The sequence below is a fragment of the Diabrotica undecimpunctata genome, unplaced genomic scaffold (assembly GCF_040954645.1).
Source record: "Diabrotica undecimpunctata isolate CICGRU unplaced genomic scaffold, icDiaUnde3 ctg00001007.1, whole genome shotgun sequence".
NCBI lineage: Eukaryota > Metazoa > Arthropoda > Insecta > Coleoptera > Chrysomelidae > Diabrotica > Diabrotica undecimpunctata.
Genome location: NW_027312457.1, coordinates 1 through 22,197, shown reverse-complemented (window position 1 = coordinate 22,197; position 22,197 = coordinate 1). Strand labels below are relative to the sequence as shown.

Genomic DNA, 22,197 nt, shown 5'->3' with positions numbered 1-22,197 from the left:
CTACAAACTTAATTAAAAAACTTTAACTTAAAAAGTATTTTATTTCAAAATAATAAAACTAATCTTAAAAATTTTACTAAGTTCTAAATTCCATTGTTTTTGTTTTCTACACTAGCTCCAGGAACAATTTTTAACACGTACGCCCATTGACTGATTACTTTTGCCTTATCCGGGAAGTTAATCGTTACTGAGGAATCATTTAGAGACCACTAAAATATAATAAAGTAGCAATTAGTTAAAATAAAACACTGCAGAAGGTGATATTTCCTTAAGATGATATTATTTTATTAATAAACTTCAACCGGAAATAGGTTTTATCCGACAATATGTAATTTCCAGTATATAGACAGTGACTGACGCACACAGATTTTTTTTGTATTCGGGTTTTAATGAACTGAGCAGTTTCGCCGATATATACGTGGCCACAGAAACAGGAGATGGAATAAACAAGAGGCAAATAGATCGTTGGGTCGATGCGAAAATTTTGCTGGGTGGTTCTAAAGTGGTTCTGATGCTTCCTTTGGATGCGTGGATGTGTAAGAGGATTGAGATGTCGATATATAATCTATTCAATTGTGAGCACAGAGAAAAATAAATCACTCGATGTATGAGATACCTATTGAGAGGTCTCTTGTGAATTCTCTGGTGAGATGAAGTATATAAATAACGATTTGTATGAGTCGGTTTTCTATTTTGACCTACAAAACATCAAGAAAGGAAAGGAAAAATGTAAAGAAAATATTGACAAATCTCAGTTTGGATTGAAAAGTGACTATTTAGCATCCAGTTCTTGCACATAGATGTCGGGATATAAATTTTGATGCTGGATTGACCTATATTATTCAAAAACATTGGGAAAGTGGCCGGTTTGTACTGGAATCATACAGCTTTAATTATAATTATAATCTTTTTATAGCATACATTATAATTAAGTTCAGACATCTGAAGACGTAACTTCTTCTTCTTGTGCCTTACTCGACTATCATACGTTAGCTATGAAATTGGTTTTACTAATTTTGTTAACGATACCTTGGAAAAGGGATGAAGAGGATATGTTAAACCATTCTCTCAGGTTTTTAAGCCGTGATTATTAAATGAAGTATATTGTAACGAAATAGCCCATCTCCGATACGTCATAATTCTTAGAAGGACGAATCTAGAAAATGTAAGAATCGGCATGTCAATAGCGGCCGTCTTTCGGACGGGAGACAATTAGAGGTGGGACAACGCCAGAATGTTCTCGAAAAGTAACTTTATTATATATATGTAACGTTGTTAGGAGTGAGTTAGTTGATAAGAGAGTACCAAACTGTAAACTTATAAATAAATATATGTATATAAATTCGAACCGCTCGTTTTATTTAATCACGCTACAGTGGTGTTACGGTGTGAGATTTGCAAATAAATTCAGCAGTGACTTTTGAAAAAGACTTTTGAACTTGAAAAGTATTATTCGTCGGGAACATCCGCGTAGTGATCTTTATATAAAAGAACATTTAAAAAGTACGTGTGTGCCTGACCAAAGATGCTGCTAGTAGAACTTTCAGTAAAACAGTTGCGTGAGCAGCTAGAAAAACGCGATGAAGACTGCAGTGGGTCCAAGAAGACACTCCAAGAACGACTGAGGACTGTTCTCAACAAAAATGGAGAAGACCCAGAGACATTCCAGTTTCAGTCAGCAGACGAAGCCGTTTTAACTAAAATAATTGATGGAAAATTCGGGACTGTTTCCAAAAGATTCGATGAAACGTCTCAAATGATAGAAGAATCTTCTCGAAAGAATGATGAAAGATTCAATGAAACGTCTCAAATGATTGAAGAATCTTCTCGAAAGAATGATGAAAGATTCAATGAAACGTCTCAAACTATTAAAGAAATAGCTAGACAAAACGACGAGAAATTCGAAAATATGTCTAGAAGATTCGACGAAGTATGTAATCAAAACAATGACAAATTTGAAGAAGTCACAAAAACATTCGATAAAGTAGAAGAGAAGATCAAACAGTTAGAGAGCATGATAACTAATACAAAACTGCTACCACCAGTTAATACAGTAGCTTTAGATCCGGTAGTAAAAGAAGAATCAGCCAGAGACGAAACAACACATAATATGAGATTCAAATTGCCACCATTTGATGGAAAGTCTTCTTGGTCCATATACCTTAGACAATTTGAAGCTATTGCGACAGCCAATCATTGGACAGAACAAGAAAAAGCTGTTTCCTTGACTGCTGCTTTACGAGGTGATGCTGCAGATATCCTAAGATCGATTCCTAAGGGTCAAGAAAAATGTTACCAGACCTTGTTCACTCGACTAGACAAACGTTACGGAGATGCCCATCTACAACAAGTCTACAAGGCGCAACTAAGAAGTAGAATTCAACAAGCAAGTGAAAATTTACAAGAGTTTGAAGCAGATGTTGCTCGTATACTCTGAGATAGCGCGTCGGAAGTACCAGACAACATTTTGGAAGAAATTGCTGTAGATACCTTCGTCAATGGGTTAAAAGAAAGTGAATTACAGAAAGCTTTACGACTAGCAAGACCAAAAGTTCTGGATGAAGCGCTCGCTATTGCCTTGGAACATGAAACAGCTAGTCAAACTTCACGGAGCCATCGAGTAAGAACCATCGAAGAAGGCGACGAACCAAACGATGAACGTCTGGAAGAAATGGTACGAAAAGTAGTTCGTAACACGATGCCGAAGAAACGCGAGCCCAGATGTTGGAATTGCGGTGAAGTAGGTCATATTCGCCGTAATTGCAAGAAAATGATACAACAGTCGGAAAAACTAGAACGGGTCGACAACAAGGGGCAACTGCCGACCTCGAGAAACACAGCCCCCATAGTAACTGTGAACATTACGTCCTCAGGTGGAATTCATAGCTTGTACATAGAGGGTCGTATCAATAATAAATGTAGATCGTTTTTGGTAGATACAGGTGCAACTAGAACTATTGCACGGCCAGAAGTAGTACGAGGCCATCTTAAATTATTGCCTGCAACAGTAAAGCTTAGAACAGCAACTGGTGAGATAATTAATACATATGGCGAGGCTAATATGTCAGTATCCATTGGCCAGACCACAGTGAAACTTACGGTATTAATTGCAGAGATCTCCGATGAGTTCATATTGGGGATGGATTTACTAAGGAAAGTTGGGGCTGTATTGAATGTCAAAGATGGAGTTCTCGAGATCAGTGGTGAAGAGTTGCCGTTTCATGAAGACAAAGAAGATGTTATCAGCTTAATAACTACTTGTGACGTAACAATACCCGGTAATAGTGAGAAAATTTTGATGACCAGACCTGATGGTTACTGCCGAGAGGGAAGTTTAAGGATGGTCGAAGATGTGAATAATGTCGTTCCTGTAAGAGTTATGAATTTAAAGGGAACTGCTATTAAGTTAAGTAAAAGAACTTTGATCGGACAGTGTGTTCCCGTGGCTTCGATTTGTTCCATGAATACTAATGAGAAACCGTCGAAATCTAAGTATCCAAAGGAGCTTGTTGAGACGATGATTAAAACGTGCCAAGATCTTGATGATGAGCGAACTAAAAAAGTGAAGTCTATGCTGATAGAATTTCAAGATGTTTTTGCCATGGATAAGAAGGATAATGGCAAAACAAGCATAGTAAAGCATAAAATTAATACCGGAGACGCTCAGCCAATCAGACAACAACCTAGACGACTTCCATTTGCGAAAAGAGATGAAGCCGAAGACATCATCAAAGATATGAACAAACAAGGGGTAATTGAACCATCAAATAGTCCATGGACATCACCAGTAGTGCTAGTAAAGAAGAAAGATGGTTTGAATGGTTGGAAACTAACACGTTTTTGTATTGACTACCGACAGCTCAATGCAGTAACTAAAAAAGATAGTTATCCTTTGCCCAGAATAGACGATACTTTGGATACACTTTCTGGTTCTCGTTGGTTCTCCACACTCGATCTGAAAAGTGGATATTGGCAAGTAGACATGGAGCCAGCTGATCGTGAAAAAACCGCATTCTCGATAGGATCAGGGCTTTGGCAGTTCACAGTTATGCCCTTTGGTTTATGTAATGCCCCGGCCACATTTGAAAAATTAATGGAGGCAGTTTTAAGAGGTCTAACATGGAAAACATGCCTGGTTTATTTGGATGATGTAATTGTAGTTGGAAGATCCTTCGATGAACATGCCAATAATCTGACAGAAGTCTTTCAACGATTGCGGGCAGCGAATTTAAAGTTAAGTCCAAAGAAATGTCACTTGTTTCGACGAGAAGTGAAGTACTTGGGACATATTGTAGCAAGTAATGGTGTAACAGCTGATCCTGAAAAACTTTCAGCAATTAAGGATTGGCCTGTACCAAGAGATAAACACGAAATTAGAAGTTTTCTTGGCCTATGTACATATTACCGACGTTTTGTCAAAGGATTTGCCAACATCTCCAAGCCATTAACAAAGTTGACAGAAGAAGGTAAAGAATATATATGGAGCGAAGAGTGTCAAAGAGCTTTCGAAAACTTACAAATGGCTCTGACCAGCGCACCGATTTTAAGCTACCCTAGACAGGCAGGAAAATTTGTGTTGGACACCGATGCAAGCAACAGTGCAATAGGAGCTGTTCTTTCCCAAATCCAAGATGGGCAGGAGAAAGTCATCGCTTACTTTAGCAAAGTCTTGTCAAAACCAGAAAGAAACTATTGCGTTACCAGGAGAGAATTGCTAGGCGTAGTGAAGGCTTGTGAGCATTTCCATAAATACTTGTATGGCAGAAAGTTTCTTCTTCGCACGGATCACGCTGCTCTAAAATGGCTCCTACAATTTCGTAACCCAGAGGGCCAGATGGCAAGATGGTTAGAACGATTACAAGAATATGATTATGAGATCGAACACAGGGCTGGCAGAGTTCATTCAAATGCTGATGCCCTTTCGAGACGGCCTTGCAGTGCAAATTGTAATCACTGTCTTAAATTAGAAGAACGACTTTGCCCCGTGAGACGAACCACCGTCATTAATGATCAATGGCAGCCTCAACAGCTACAAGACGCTCAAGCAGATGATCCATGTATAAAAAGAGTATTGGATTGGATGCGTCGAAGTGAAAGACCTTCTTGGCAAGACATTAGTGCATGTAGTCCAGAAGTCAAGTGTTACTGGAGCCAATGGAATTGTCTAGTGCTGAAAGATGATCTTCTGTATAGAACCTTTGAGAACGATGATGGCACAGAAACTAAGCTTCCGTTGATTGTACCTAAAAGTAAAGTGTCAGAAGTATTGCGTCAGTTGCATGACGGAGCATCAGGTGGACACTTTGGTATCACGAAGACTCTGCAAAAGGTTCGAGAACGGTTCTATTGGGTGAACTGTAAAGATGATGTAAGAAGATGGTGCCGGAAATGTGAACTGTGTGCAACCAGTAATGGTCCAGCTGGTAAAAAGAGGGCACCCATGAGACAGTACAATGTTGGTAGTCCTATGGAAAGAGTAGCAATCGACATTGCAGGTCCACTTCCAGAGACAAATGATGGAAATAAATATATCCTGGTAGCCATGGATTATTTTACGAAATGGACTGAGGCCTATGCGATACCAAATCAAGAAGCTGCTATCGTTGCAGAGGTACTTGTTAAAGAATTCTTTAGCCGATTTGGTGTTCCTTTGGAGATCCACTCCGACCAAGGGCGAAACTTCGAGTCAACCCTTTTCCAAAACGTTTGTAAATTGATTGGTGTCAATAAGACCAGAACGACACCCCTGCATCCTCAATCAGATGGAATGGTCGAGAGAATGAACCGAACAATGGGTAAACACCTGTCCCAAAGTTGTATCAGAACATCAAAGAGATTGGGACCAGCACATTCATTTATTCCTAATGGCCTACCGCTCGGCCGTGAATGAAACTACAGGCCAGACTCCAACCTGCCTGATGTTAGGTCGTGAAGTTCGTTTACCCTGCGACCTAGAGTTTGGCTGCAGACCTTCCGAAGAACATGTTGCAAGCGAAGATTATGTCGACCGCCTGAAGTTAAGAATGAACAACATTCATGAACTTGCCCGACAACACATCCAGATAGCCAGTGACAGAATGAAAGATCAATATGATTCTCGATGCAAGAGTGAAAGCTATGAAGTAGGTGATCTTGTTTGGCTTTATAATCCACAACGTCGTCGAGGCTTGTCTCCCAAACTGCAAAGACAATGGGAGGGTCCATATGAAATTAAAAAGAAAATAAATGACGTAATATTCCGAATTAAGAAGTTGACGAAAGGTAAACCAAAAGTAGTTCACATAAATCGTCTTGCACCATATGCTGGCTCAAATGAAACAGAAGAAGCACGAACCCTTCAACATGAGATCAAAGATGACCGGCGACCAAGCTTTAATGAATTTATGTCAAATTACGCAAAGAGAAAGAGTGCTAGATTCGGCGTGACCACAGAAGTTCAGCAGGATCTTTTTAGTGTTCCGCATAACGTCTCTCTAGCCCACTGTGTTGCCCAGGATCTTGAGATGACTAAAGGAATCTCATCCGTATTTTATAAGAAATTCGGTCGTTTGGACGAGTTAAAAAACCAGCAGCCTAAAGTTGGAAGAGTACTGAGATTAGAAGATGGTTCTCGATCTTTGCTGTATATGGTGACCAGGAAGTCTTATACAGACAGGGCAAGCTACGAGGATATATGGCGTGCTCTAACTAATTTGAAGAAATTGTGTGCAATTACGACATCAAGAATTTGGCCTTACCCAAGATAGGCCATGCACTAGATAATCTGGACTGGAAGATTGTCAGAAGCATGCTTGAAGTGATCTTCCGAGAAACCGGCGTACGAATTACTGTGTGTTGCATTAACCCGATGAGATCGTATCCTTCAAAGTCAGTAGACTGTTATTTCTTTCTAAAGGGTTCATGCAGAGCTGGAGAGTCCTGTAGATTCCGCCATCCTGTGCCTACATATAGAGTTGCTGATCGGGACGATCAGATTTAAGAGGGGAGCAGTGTAACGAAATAGCCCATCTCCGATACGTCATAATTCTTAGAAGGACGAATCTAGAAAATGTAAGAATCGGCATGTCAATAGCGGCCGTCTTTCGGACGGGAGACAATTAGAGGTGGGACAACGCCAGAATGTTCTCGAAAAGTAACTTTATTATATATATGTAACGTTGTTAGGAGTGAGTTAGTTGATAAGAGAGTACCGAACTGTAAACTTATAAATAAATATATGTATATAAATTCGAACCGCTCGTTTTATTTAATCTCGCTACAATATAATATTTCTCTGGATGCCGCGTAACATGGCCAAAATATTCCAGTTTGCGATCTTTGACTGTTCTGACCACTTTCATAACTTTTCTCATCCGCTGCAAAAGAACCTCGTTACGAACTATATCTACCCAACTTATTCGCAGAATTCTCCAATACACCCAGATTTTAAAGGATTTAAGTTTGCTTGGAAGTGTATCTGGTACAGTCCAACCTTCGACCCCATATAAAAGAATAGAGAACATATAACAGTTTATTAATTTTCAGTTTCAAAGTAATATTGTTTCCACCTAAGAGTTTCTTTATCTTAAAAAATGCAAATCTGGCCTTTTCTATACGTATTCTAGTTTCTTTGCTCATGTCACAGTTCTCCTATAGATTACAGCCAAGATAAATGATACTGTTGGTTCTCTCCAGTTTTTCTCCATAAGGTGTTACCACAACTGAAAACTATTACCTTTGTATTTGTGGCGTTAGGACCATAATCATCACACGAAACATGGAGACGTGGCAGAAGGTATAATTGTCAACGGAATAGTCATCAGCGACTTAAGATTCACTGATGACAACGTTTTCCTACCAATGGATAAAGATGATTTACAGACACTTTTATAAGCTATAACAGACCATAGTAAACAAACATGACATCAGATAAATAGAGAATGAGTGAGAGAACATAATAATTCAAATATTTGGGTTGTTAGGTCAATGAAAAATGAATATTATCTTAAAAAATAAAAAACAGAATAGAGCAAGCGGGAACAATATTTAAGAAGATGCAAAATATATTAAATAATAGACCGTTAAGAATTCCTCTTTATTTAGAAGGCAGTAGAAGGCAAACGTGTTCTAGGACGACCAATAATATCCTGGCTCAAGAACCCCTGCCAGTGGTATGGAGTCAACACCACGACGCTATTTAGATCGGCTGCGGACAAAGTAAAAATCACGCGACTAGTCACCAATGTTCTTGAAGGACAAGGCACTTAAAGAAGAATAAAAAGTTTGATTTAGGTCTTAGGTAGCTTTTAATTATGATGTTAGATTTTTTTTCGCTAACGGGCAAGGATTAGCATCCATCTTTCGAAGGAAGTTTGGTCGAGTTGTACCAGTTCCCGGAATACATTTGAAAGTCCAAGATGCATCACGTTACGTATTCTATTTGGTAACAAAAGCCACTGCCCATGACCAACCTACCTACCAAAACTTATGGAAAATATTATTTCATTTGAGGGAACAGGTGCTGGAGTCCAACGTGAAAAAATGAATAAATTTCTAATGAAATCTGGATGCGATTCACAAAATATATATAAAGAGATCAGTCAATAAAATAAATTTGTAGTCTTAAGTAAATAAATTTTATAAATTAATTGTGTTTTTAGTGTTATTGTAAGAAGACTCTCAATAAATTAAAATAAACATTACTACAGTCTAAGAATCATTCTTTCTATATTTGCTATGAAGAATAAATATATAATAAGCATAAATGTGTTATATATTTTTTAATAAAGGTATTGAAAAACCAAAATTAATTTGTTTTATAGTACATTTGAAAATGATTAATAGCACAAATTTTATTGCGCGTGAGATAAAACCCAATATAATATTATAAAACAGTAACGGAGTTTACCTTAAATAAAATATTCAGCATTGTTCTGACAATGTTTGGGTTTTACCAAAAATTTTTAAACATACCAATTTATTTCCATTCTTGTCTTAAATTTTGTAGTTATTTTAATCAACAAATGCTATAGTACGAAAGTATGAAGTACGTAAAATATTTACAATTTCAAAAAATAAGAGGGTCAATTTATAAGCCCTTAACTTTCTTAGAAAGGATTGAAATTTCCAAGCGACATACGTGTTTCGCAGATTGTAAATAATTTTAGTTAAGACTAACAGGTTGTGTTTGTAAAGTCCTGTGCTTATAATACGCAGAATTGTTTGTTCTATAATAAAAAGTGATATTAAGTGAACTTGTGTAGTAAAAATGTCACAAAGGTCTAATTTTACTCCTGTGAAGTTAAAGTGTCATTTAAGCGTGCCAATGAAAACTTTAGTGTTAAACGTACATGATGCTCTCGTACATGAACATTTTACAAGTATTGTTCGAAGTTTAGTTTCTAAGTGTTTAGATATGACCGGAGTTAAAGAAGCTCAGGTTGGTCAATGCCCTTATTTTTCCCATTGCTGCATACGCAGCTAAAACGTGGACTCCAAAAAAATCTATAGGAGTAAGATCGAAGGAGTAATCTATAGGAGTAAGACTCTGGTGGGAGAGATAATCCCTACATGAAACCGTCCATATTGTACAGGATCGCAGCCAATGGAGGCAGCAAGCCAATAATATTTAGAGTGTCAACACGTGACAAGGGCTCTAGGAATGAGGAGGAGAAAAGCAACGAGAGAGTGGAAGTATTACAGAAGGACCTAAAACATCAACAGGAAAAACCCATTTATATAGAAGATACTATGAAACAATCGATTCGAAGAAAAGTTCATTCATTTTATTTATAAAAAAATATTCCTACTTTGGATAAATTTGTAGTAGACATGAATGAAGAGGAATTTTTGCCGAATATTAAAAGAGATAAATTGTGGAAAACTTTACGTGAATTAGGATTCGCTTATGAGAATAACAATAGAAAATCTGCGCTCATAGAGAAAGAAATTATTTGTTGGAGGAGGCAATATTTAAGGGAAATTCAAAAATTGAGGAGAGAAGGCAAAAATATTTTTTATTTAGATGAAACATAAATAAATGAAGGGCATTTATGCTCCTTAGGCATTTATAGAAGGTTTGTCTACGGGCTTCAAATTTTCAAATGGTAAAGGTCGCCGTTTATTTATCACTCATATTGTAGGAGATAAAGGACTCTGAGATAGCGCGTACATTTTATTTCAAATTTTACGAACGACTACCGTAAAGAAATGACTTCTGATAATTTTGAGGATTATTTCAGTCAAATGATAGATTTATTACCAACCAATTCTGTAATAGTCATGGACAATGTCAGTTACCATTCAAGATTAAAGGAAGTATTACCTAACACTAATTGGAGAAAGCAAGAACTCTTGTAATGGCTGATAACCAAAGAAATAGTAGTGTCAGCAGAAGGTTTACTCAAAAAAGAGTTATTGCAGCTATGCAACCATATTTACCAAAATTTCAGAAGTATAGTGTAGATGAAATAGCAAAAGAATATGGAGTTAAAGTGTTGGGATTACAACTTTATCACTGTGAACTAAAACTCATAGAATTATCTGGGCTCAAATGAAGGGATATGTCGCGAGAAATAATACAACATTTAAATTCCAAGATGTTCGTCAACAATTTTATCTGATTCCATATGAACATTTTTATTTGACAATAGGCAAAAAGCTATAAGACGTGTCATAGCAGAGGAAGAAACATTCTAGAAACTCGATCTGTTAATAGAGGAAACAATAAAACCAATTATTATTTCTGTGAGAAATGAAGAAACTGATGATGATGATGTCTCCTTATCGGAAGAAGACAACTAATGTATTTAGCAATGTAATTATATATTTATATTACTAATTATACGTTTATATGACGCTAGTACTAAATATATTTATTACTAAATTGTAAGGAAATGTCCTAAACCAATATTTAGTATTTTTATACAAATTAATGTGGGTATGTAATATTAACATTTTAGTTTGTTTATATTAAAGTAATTTTATGTTCTTATTTGCTATAAAATTTGTGCTATCAATCATTTTCAATTGTACTATAATCTTAAAATTTCGCTTTTAAACTTCTTAATAATTATAATCTTTTATCCAACTATTTTCTTCGTTTTCTCAAAACTTCATGGCGGTGGCTTAACCGTTGTTGCTAACACCATCTAAGCATAGAAATTTAAAAATCGTTTATTTGTATCAATTACCTTTAATGCTTGACCATTTTCATCGCCAAGTAAATAAACCTCAGTATTTGTATTTTTAAAAAGATCAACAGCCGATTCCAAATTCAATGTATTATCTTGAGGCCATTGTAGATTTATGGCATATACATCAGAATTTTTGCTGGTATACCAAACCCCACTTGTCAAGGAATCGTTTTGTGACGTCCATGGCCTTGTACTATAAATAGAATCACCGTTGATTGACAACCAAGTACCCAATTCTTGCAGACGCTGTTGGAAAATAGGTGCAATTACACCGTCTTTTGTAGGACCGATATTCATCAGAAGATTACCTTAAAATTATTATTTAATTTATTTTATATATTTGTGATAAACAAATAAATACCTCCACAACTGACAGTAGAAACCAACTCGTACAGAAGAGCTTCTATGGTCATGTACTCAGACAGTTTAGCATTTCTTCTAAATCCCCAAGATCTGTAATCGATTGTCATAGCATTTTCCCACTTGTGTGGTTGAAGAGTACCTAGAAAATAAAAACAGTATGAAATTTAGAGTCAGAAAATAATTTTGCTATTGTATTGAACGAAGAAATAAAAAAATCAAATAAAATTTATGTCATATTTACTAGGACTCATTTGTTAAATTTTGGTTATTCTTAAATTTTTCTTAAAACATGCTAAACAAATGCTGTTGATTTGGCATTTCTTATTCTTTCGTAATATTTTTGTCAATAAAATCGCTGGTCCAGCGGACTTCCTAGTGAACAGTTGAAATTTAAAGGCAATTTAATTTTAATATAACCAATAATATACTATACATTCTTCTTCTTCACGTGCCATCTCCGCGACGGAGGTTGGCAATCATCATGGCTATTCTGATCTTAGATGCTGCTGCTCTGAATAGTTCAATTGATGTGCATCCGTACCATTCCCTCAAGTTACGCAACCATGAGATTCTTCTTCTTCCTACACTTCTCTTGCCCTGGATTTTCCCTTGTATAATCAATTGAAGTAGGTTGTATCTCTCATTACGCATAACATGCCCCAGGTATTGCAGCTTTCGTGTCTTGATGGTTTCCAATACTTCCATTCTTTTGTTGATTCTTCTCATGACTTCGTTGTTTGTTACATGCTCGGTCCATGATATCTTCAGGATTCTTCTATACACCCACATTTCAAATGCTTCCAACTTTTTAGCAGTCGACGCGTTAAGTGTCCATGCCTCTATCCCATAAAGCAGAGTCGAGAAAATATAGCACCTTGCCAGCCTAACTCTTAAGTCCAATTTTAGTTCTCTTGCACATAGTACCTTTCTCATTTTATTGAAGTTTGTACGTGGCTTTCTCTATTCGAACTTTGATTTCTTTGGAGTAATCGTTTGTGTGATTAATTATTGTGCCAAGATAGTGGTAGTTTTCAACTTGTTCTAAAGCACTACCGTTAATTGTCAGGCTTTCACCATTATTTTGGGTTTTTGATATCCTCATAAATTTGGTTTTCTTGGTGTTTATTGATAATCCATATTCCTCTCCATACTCAACTATCTTGTTCATTAGCTTTTGGAGGTCTCGGAGGTTGTCTATTATTATGATAGTATCGTCCGCATATCTAATGTTGTTAATTGGTGTTCCATTGACCTTGATTCCTGCTGTTTCTCCCTCAAGAGCTCTTTTCATAATTTCTTCAGAGTATGCATTGAATAGTAGTGGTGACAATACACACCCCTGTCGCACTCCTCTTTTAACTTCGAACTCTTCTGATGTGTGTTCATTAATTCGTACGTGTGCCTGTATAATACTATACATTGTGGCATTGTAAATACATTTACAATATTTATTATTGTAAAAAGTTTTCGAACAATTTTGTAAGTGCTGCTAGACGAATTCTTAGATTTGAATAATAAATAATAGTTGTAATAGAAGGTTTTAATTCCTTAAATACCTGGGTTAAATCTATCCCAACATGCGTAAACTCCTCCATGGGTACAAGAAGTTCCAGCTCCCCATCTGTCGTTTACTACGACTTCATCTTTAACTGGACTTTCGTTATACAGCCATGCCAAGAATTCTTTGGATTTCCAGTAAGTGTCTGAAGCCTCCCAATCGCCATCAGACCACACAATGGAAGGTTTGTAAGCGTTTACAATTTCTCTTAATTCTGGATCCGTCTAAAATAATAAAATAATCAGGAAATTACACTTAATTTTGGAGTTTTGATATAAAGTCTGTATTTCCCCTCCATTGGCTTATTATAATAACACGGTGATGCAAAGATTTTGATGTCTAAGAAAAAAAGTGTTTTTTTTAGGGTATTTTTTGGGTGGAACCCAAATCCTTTGAAAGTTGTTTCCTATCACGTACATATTTTGCTACACAGATTACATAAATAGGCATTACATTTAGAAATGTGACCGAAGGTTTTTATCATCTGGTGACGAAATTGCTGTGACTTGGTCAAAAATGTAAATGTAAATGAGTGTCAAAAGTAATTATTTCGAAGTATTGATAAAGTACCTACTCGACGGCAAAGTTTATATGTATACGTTTGACAACCCTGCTAATTATGGCGGGAAGTATTACCCTCTGATGATAAGCTTAGTTGACATTGAAGATACAGAAATCGCGTCAGTTTTAATTCTACTGTTGTGTTGTATGAACAGATAAACATTTTTTATTATAAGTTCTAAAATGAATCAATCTTGGAGATCGTGTGTAAATAGCCCTAATGTGTTTTGTAATATTTGTGGGTATTTTGTGGTTGTAAAACAGAGGCAACATATTACCAAATTTGGAGAAAATGTGTACTTTCATATTTTGGTGTAAACTTGGAGATCAAGATAAGGAATTTGCCCCTCATATTGTTTTTAGAACTTGTGTTGATGCATTGTGTCTATGGTTAACAGATTAAAAGAAAGCTATGTCATTTGGAATATCGATGGTCTAAAGAAAACCATTAAATCATGAAGATAATTGTTAATTTTTTTTGACTTATATATCTGGCTACTCAGATAAGAACAGAAATCTATTGCTTATCAAAACTTAGCTTCTGCTATTAGATCAGTAGCTCATAGTGACATTATACCTGTTTCTGCCCCTCCTACTGTTCTAAAAAATGTTAGTGATAACTGTGACTATGAAAGTAGTGACATGCGAGTAGTGACAATGAGAATAATGTATGTGATGGGGCATATTAACCTGATGAAGATCGATCACCTAAACTTTTTACTCAATAAGAATTAAATTATTTACTTAAAAATATAAATCTCCTAACGGATGCTGCGGAAGTTCTTGGATCCAGATTGAAATAAAGAAATCTCGTTGCTACGAGTGTCACTTTTTCTTGGTATTGTCATCGTTAACAAAAACTTGCTCCTTACTTTCAAGAAAGACATGTAATGATTTTCTGTAATAAAATTCAATCAGTGGTGGAATATTTTGGAATTGACTATAAACATACTAGATGGAGCTGAAATGGAGACTCTTTTTAGATATTCATCAAAAGCTAGTTTAAAGAAGTTAAAAGAAACATACCAACCACAATATAAAAATTTTCTTTAAAAATGTTAGAGAAAAAACAACTAGTTAATTTGTGGAGATTTCAAAGCCATCAGTATTCTCCTAGGTTTGCAAAGTAGATTTACTAAATTACCCTGTTTTCTTTGTGAATGGATAGCAGAGATAGATCCAATTACTATACAGTGAAATCTTGGTTACTATACAGTTCCACCTCTACATATTAAACTCGGTTTAATGAAACAATTCGTAAAAGCGTTGAATCCGGTTAAACCATGTTTTTAGTATTTGGGTAAGTTTCCTAAGAAAGATTCTGAGAAAATAAAAGCTGGAATTTTTGTGTGTCCTTAAATTCGCTAACTAATGATCGACACTGACTTTGAAAAATACATGAGTAGTAAGGAAACAAATGTATGAAGGAGTTTTAAATTAATTGGTAAGGAGTTTCTTGAGAACTAAAAAAATCCCAATTACAAAGTAGAAATAAATAGCCTTGTTAAAATGTAAATGAGTATAAAACTTAATTTTCTTCACTCACACCACACTCACCAGACTATTCCTCGATAATTTGGGAGATTACAGAGAAGAACGGGGGGGGGGGGATTCCATCAAAATATAAATGGAACAACGTTATAAAGGCAGGTAGAATACTACTATGATAGCTGACTACCTTTGGAACATCAATAGAGACTGTAATCCAGAGAAACCTATACCTCAAAAAAAAAACTCAAAAAAGAGGAAGTTTCTTTGACTTAATCTCAAGTAATATTAATTAATTTGTCTAATGATTGTAGAGAATTAAATAAGATCAGTTTTTAACTTGTAACCAATAGTTTTTTATTTTCTTCGTCTTAATATTCTTATTTATTAAGTATAGCCATTATAGCGGACCTGTTTTTTAGTACAAAAGTTAGATGGCGATTTGTGAAAAATCTGTACGTGATAGGGAAAATCCGATGGCCGAGTGAGAATGAACAAGAAAGAGTTTTAAAATACCTTTCACTTCTCAGACATCGTTTTTTTTTAATTGGAGTACTGTGTGTATATACTATTTATTTTGAAAGCTTACCTTTTCTACATAATGTAGCTATGATGATTGCCGACCTCCGCCGCGGAGATGGCACTTGAAGAAGAAGACAATGTTTAACCAAAGGTGGAAGAGAATTCAACCACGTCTTAAACATTATTTTTTGTTTTATAAGAAGACCATCTTTAGTAATGTTTTTAATTTTAACACAGTTTGTGTCATTGTCATATCTTTATTTAAACCAATTTTGTTTAACATCTCGTGCCTTACATTGTCAAATTCTTCGTTGTAATCAATGAAGCAAATAAAGACATATTTCGCTTAAACATCATATTTTTACTTAGAAACTTCATGTAAAAAGGTACCACCTCTTAGTCCTTAGCCATTTTAAAAACAAATTGAGTGTCTTCTATTAATTTTGCATTTTGTTGTATATTCATTTATGTATTACCTATTACTTAATACCTGGCTAATTAAGCTGTTTAAGCAGGTCCTTTACTGTGACTGGATTATGTTTCTTCGGTATTAAAACGAAGATTGGCTCCAGCCATCCTGTTCATTTACTGTTCAAGTGTTTTAGAATTTTCGCATTTATACCGAAAATTGCATATTGCATATTCTACTTATGACTGTATTTCTGGTGATGCAGTTTAGTCTATGCTTCAGTCAAAAACATTTACGTTATCTGTGATCGTAAGAGAAACTATTTAGTATATACTTTCTTGTAAGAAAAATAGCTAGTCAGCGCGTTTGATTTTTGACGTATTTTGCAATACTTACCTTGCGGTCTACAAAGTCTGTTGTTTGAAAACCATTGGCTTTGTCAGCTACATACAGTTCATTAAACCATTCATAGACGAATGGTACAAACCGAATTTAAATCCTTAGCCCTTACAGCTGTTGCAAGTTCACCTGGAATTAAAAGAAATGTTTAAATTTGATTCGGGTTTATTTGTAGGGTGTTTGTATTTAATGCTTTTTACAAACTATTTACGGCAACTGACAGAATGAGTAATTACATTATTCACTTATACTCTGTTGCAAAATCATATTACACGTATTAAATCTCTCTCTGTAGTCCTAATCATCCGGAGGGAGTGTAGTGGTCATCGTGATGTTGTTTATTGTCTGTCTCCAAAGAGATTTGTCTCTGATCATTTCTTTTAACTCATGCATAAGTCTTTTGCATAATCCTGTAATTTGGTCGATCCATCTTGTTGGGGATCTTCCTCGTGATCTTCGGTCTTCTACCTTACCTTGGATAAATCTTTCGTATTAAATTATATTACAATTAACGTATTAAATAATTATATATAATATATATAATATATATATATATATATATATATATATATATATATATATATAACTGTTTTGGATGGGTTGGAGTCAATAATAGGGCTATTGGTTAACTATTTTTTTATTCTCGAGCTTTCAATTGTGTTTACAATTATTATCAAGAGCTAAAAAAGACAAAATACTTACAAGGTTGAACTAAAAAGAAAAAACAATTTTTGTTAACTTACCAAATAAAAATTAGTTTGGTAAGTAAAAAATCACTGCTTACATCTTCAAAATATTTAATTCAAAAATGTTATATATTTGTTCCAAACGAGTCACAAGTACTTCTTGTATATATATGTAATATGTATATATATGTAATATGTAATATATATATATATATATATATATATATATATATATATATATATATCTATATATTATATATATGTATATATATGTAATATATATATATATATATATATATATATTAAACCTAGAGCTAAGATTATATTATTACAAGAATTAAAATTAAACTCAACAGTCTTACGGGTTGAACCGCGTCGATTATCATTGAGCCAAGATTTCGACACCCTCTTTGATCCAGTCTTCTTCAGGACTTCCGAGGTCTCAGTCTCCCGAGCCCCCAGACACTACTACACTAATCACTAACCAATGCATTACTATAGTAATGCAACTGAGGCGCAATGATAACCGACGCCGTTCAACCCGTAAGACTTGAGTTTAATATTAATTTCTGTAATATTATTAATCTTAGCTCTAGGTTTAATTGTACTAACCACCGAAATCTTTAGGAGTATATATATATAATATATATATATATATATATATATATATATATATATATATATATATTATATAACACTAGGGTATTTCCTCAGAATTTGAAAATATTGCAGTTATTATACAGTCTTATAGTTTTTTTTTGACATCCCAATTTACTACAATCTGCATTTATTAAAAATTATTGGTAAAAAATACTTAATACTAGTCTTGAGCACTTTTATTGCATCACTAAACACTTTACGTTTTAATCTATGCACTGTACGCATCTGCATCAAATTACTTGCTAGGTGATTTGGGTGATCCCGCAACCGGTCCTTGTATTTTCTTATTCGATATGTATTTTCTTGCTTTACATAAGTTATTTCTGCATCTCGATGTACGGTGCTGTTGGTGATATAGCAAGGTATATTTAAAATCACCCTTAGTATTTTGGATTGGAACCTTTGCATAATTTATATATTAACAGTTGCCGCTGTTCCCAACAGTTCTATTCCATAGGTCCATACTTACTTTAACACCGCTTTATATAGAAGTAATTTATTTTGAGTTGTTAACTGGGATTGTTTTCCTATTAGCTAGTTTATGTCTCTCACTTGATGACCCAGTTGTTTTCTTTTGGAAAATATGTGAATTTTCAAGGTCAGTTTTCTATCCAGGTGAATTCCAAGGTATTTTACATTATCTTTCTATGGTATTTTTTTGTGATTAATACATACATGTGAACATGTTCCTCTACGGGTTGTAAGGAGCGACTTGTTGGAGCATAAGATCGCCGTATCATCTGCAAATTTAGCCGTTGTTGTGGCAGGTGATGTTGACAGGTCGGCAGTGTAGAGTAGATATAGGACAGGACCCAGTATACCTCCCTGTGGAACTCCCGCTGTTATGGGTTGGAGTTCCGATATTTCATATCATATTTTACTCGTAAAACATACATTCATGACTAGTTGTAAGGTATGACTTTAGTAGTGTGTAATAGTTTAGAGGTAAACAACTCCTCAGCTTGCTTGTAGAGCAACCCCTGGTGCCATACCTTGTCAAACGCTGTATGTCTATGAATAGGGCGGAACAATATCTGGATGCCGATAGATCTTTATGAATTCTGTTTACGATTCGATGTACTTGTTGAATGGTAGAATATTTCTGCCTGAATCTAACTTGGTGAGTTAAAATTATTCCCTTGTCATCTAGAAGAGGTGTTAGTCTTGTTAGTAAAAGTTTTTTGAACACTTTGGAGAGCACTGCTTTGGAGAGTGATGAGTCGGAATGATTCCACCCGTTCAGGTGGTTTACTTTATTTTAAAATGGGTGTTATTTCAGCGACTTTCCATTGGGGTGGGAACTAGCTGATTTTCATGATTAAACTAAATAATTGTGTTAGATATGTATATCCTCTTTCCGGAAGCTCTTGTAATATTTGTCCTGTGATGAGGTCGTACCCTGGGGCTTTTTAGGATTGGTATTGAATTTAATTGTGGTTTTGGTTTCACTTTTTAATTTTTTTTTCTGGTAATTCTAGCTGGTATGATTCTTCAATAACTCGGTTTATTGTTTCCTCTCGGGTTGGGCTCAGTTGTTTCATTAAGAATAAATAAAGTTCTTAGGTGGTTTGCAAATCTCTCTGGTTTTTTTTTTGGAAATTTTAATCATCTGCCTTGTTATTTTTTTTAATAGTGGTATATTGTATTGGGGTCTTTTTAATTTTTGAGTAGCCTTCCATAGGAAGTAGTTTATTTGTTCAGTTGTATCTAGTTGTTTTATGTATTCACTTAATTGTAGATTATTTTCTGTTGCTATCATTTATTTTAGCTAATTTACAAAATTGTTTAGCTGCGTTTTTGTTTGTGGCGATCTAGTTGCTTGCCACTGTTTCCTGAGTTTTCTTTTTTCTCCATTTGAGACCAGAAAGTTGGAAAATGAGATCATTCTAATTGGTGTCTGGTCTTTAAGTTTCGAGAATAAGCTGTAATTGGCTGTGCTGTTATATTTACCTATTATGATTTTAGGAATTTCACTCAGCAGCTTGATTATATTTTTAGTTAAGCCGTTTACGTAAAATTCTGAGGAACCAAAAATAGCTAACATCTGGTTAGATTATAGCAAGTTAGAGTCGACAGCAAAACTAGTTGGCGCTAACGACACATGTGTAAAAAAGATAGAAATCAGTGCTGCCTTGTTCGTTGTAGAATATGTGTCGATCTGACATAATTTGCTTTATAAAATAAGACACAACATTTCGTAAATAATAAGATTGTGAGTGTTATATTTGTATCTAATTGTTAGTTAATTTTGTAGCATGTTCCTGATGAAGTTGAAAAAAATAAAGTCAATGGAATATCGAACTGATGAAATAAATGTAGTTTTAAGTCATTAACCAGTCCTGACATTCTAACACGATTCTTTAATGTTATAAAATATACTTGCACGGTCGAGAATTACGAAGGATTTCGAATCCAATTCTCTATATCTCGCGACAAGTAACAAATAAAATGGTATATAAGATGAAAAATAACCGCAAATACGTATTCTTATATTCAGAGAAAATCCTAACAAATTGTTTACATGGCGCACATAAAGGTAAATTCTGAAAACAAGGTACTAATCTCTGATAGTAAGCAAGATCTAATAACTCAGCTGAATAGAATCGTACATGAAGGAGGAAGACATGATATGAAAGTCAACAAAAAATAAAATAAAAACAATGAATATTTCCAAAAGTAACTCACTCGCAATAAACATATCGATTAACGAACATCCTATAGAACAGGTACAGAAAATTCATATACCTTAACTACCTAATTAACAATACACTTGATCCAGATCAAGAGATAAAAAAGGCTCGAAACGCTTTCCTAAGAATGCGACCGTTCTTTGTAAATGGTTTTAAACTTACTGTGCGATAAAGCATGGCGAAATGTTGTGTATATAGCATCCTGCTATATGACATGGAAGCGTAGACATTTAGTCAGTAAAATGTGAAAACTGAAAAGCTTTTAGATGTGGATACTTCGCGGCAGGCTGAAGATTCCTTGAATAGACAAAGTCAGAAATCAACAAGTTCTAAGAACAAATGAAAATGGATCGAGAATTGCTAGACTTAATGAAAAAGCAAAAAACAACTTATCTTAAACACTTACTTAGGCACGATGCACTTCTTATAACAGATAATGAAAGCCAAGATTGAGGACAGAGTTGATCATGACAGGTAACAATTGACGTGGCTAAGAAACATCGCAGAATGGATTGGGTTAGACTTCCTGTCATTAGCTAGAAGAGAGCGGCCGAAGAAAAAGTTTTAGGGTAATAACTTTATAAATTCCATTTACGTGAAAGACTTTTCTATTTTTAACTTCTACCTTTTTTTGTAATTGCTCTATAGATTTTTATCATAAAGATTAAAATCCTTCTGTGTCTATCGCCTAAGTTCAGTAATTTTGTTTATAAGGTCGTTATGTTATCCCTATTTGATATTAACACTCTTTTTCTTAGAATACCCTCTTCATTTGTAAAGGTCGGCAAAATTCTGACAAATCTTTCTCTTCTGTGCGGTTCTCGATAAGGATTAAGTAAGTGTCGACTATCTGATGTTTTTCAACCATGACACAGCTTAATGTTTTTTCTTTATTTCTCTTCCTAGGACTTTAGAACAAAATTTTGTTTATAGATATCATTGATTAGCCGAATCAAACTCTGAGATAGCGCGTGATATCATTGATTAGCCGAGATCAAAACTTACTAAAATATTATTTCTGTTAAATTTAATTTCTGATAGTTTATTTAAAAATCGTATAATATCTCAGTGATTGGTTATATACTGTAGTTTTAGAAAAAACTTAAAACAATGAAGGTCAACTTTTCTGGTGTAAATGGTATATTTATAAAAAAAAACAAATCATTAAAATATCCAAAATTACAATCTTCATCAACGTTTTTGTCTTTGGTTTTGTCACATGTTACTGGTCTAATAAGACCGAAGACATGATGACAATTGAAATTCTTTTGTATATTTTCATTATTTTAGTAATTATATAAATACCAGTTACTCCAGAAGTCGGTTTACTTTATTCTATTTTTTTTTATTTTAAGGTGCTGTGTGTTCCTTATAACTGTGTCATTATTGTTATTTTTAGAATATATTTTTTTTATATATTTATAATATTTTAGAACCGTTTTAAGAATTTATTTTTTTAAGTATGATCTATAAATAATAGTTAATGAAGTACGTACCAACAACATCCCTTCCTGGTCCAACATCTAGAGCATTCCAACTGTATGAATATTTTTGATGGCCATAAACAGTACCCCTCATGATGCTTACTGGTTAAAACGATGTATCTAAAAATTAAACATTTATTGTAACATAAAAAGAAATCAAAATCAATTCATATTTCAAAAAATACTTAAACTCTGAGATAGCG

At 34.5% G+C, this 22,197-nt stretch overlaps 1 pseudogene; it reads right to left on the bottom strand.

Moving 5' to 3' along the window:
* Positions 1-21: 21 nt before the first annotated feature.
* Positions 22-22,114, bottom strand: LOC140431640 (alpha-L-fucosidase-like; annotated as a pseudogene).
* Between the last annotated feature and the right edge of the window lie 83 nt (positions 22,115-22,197).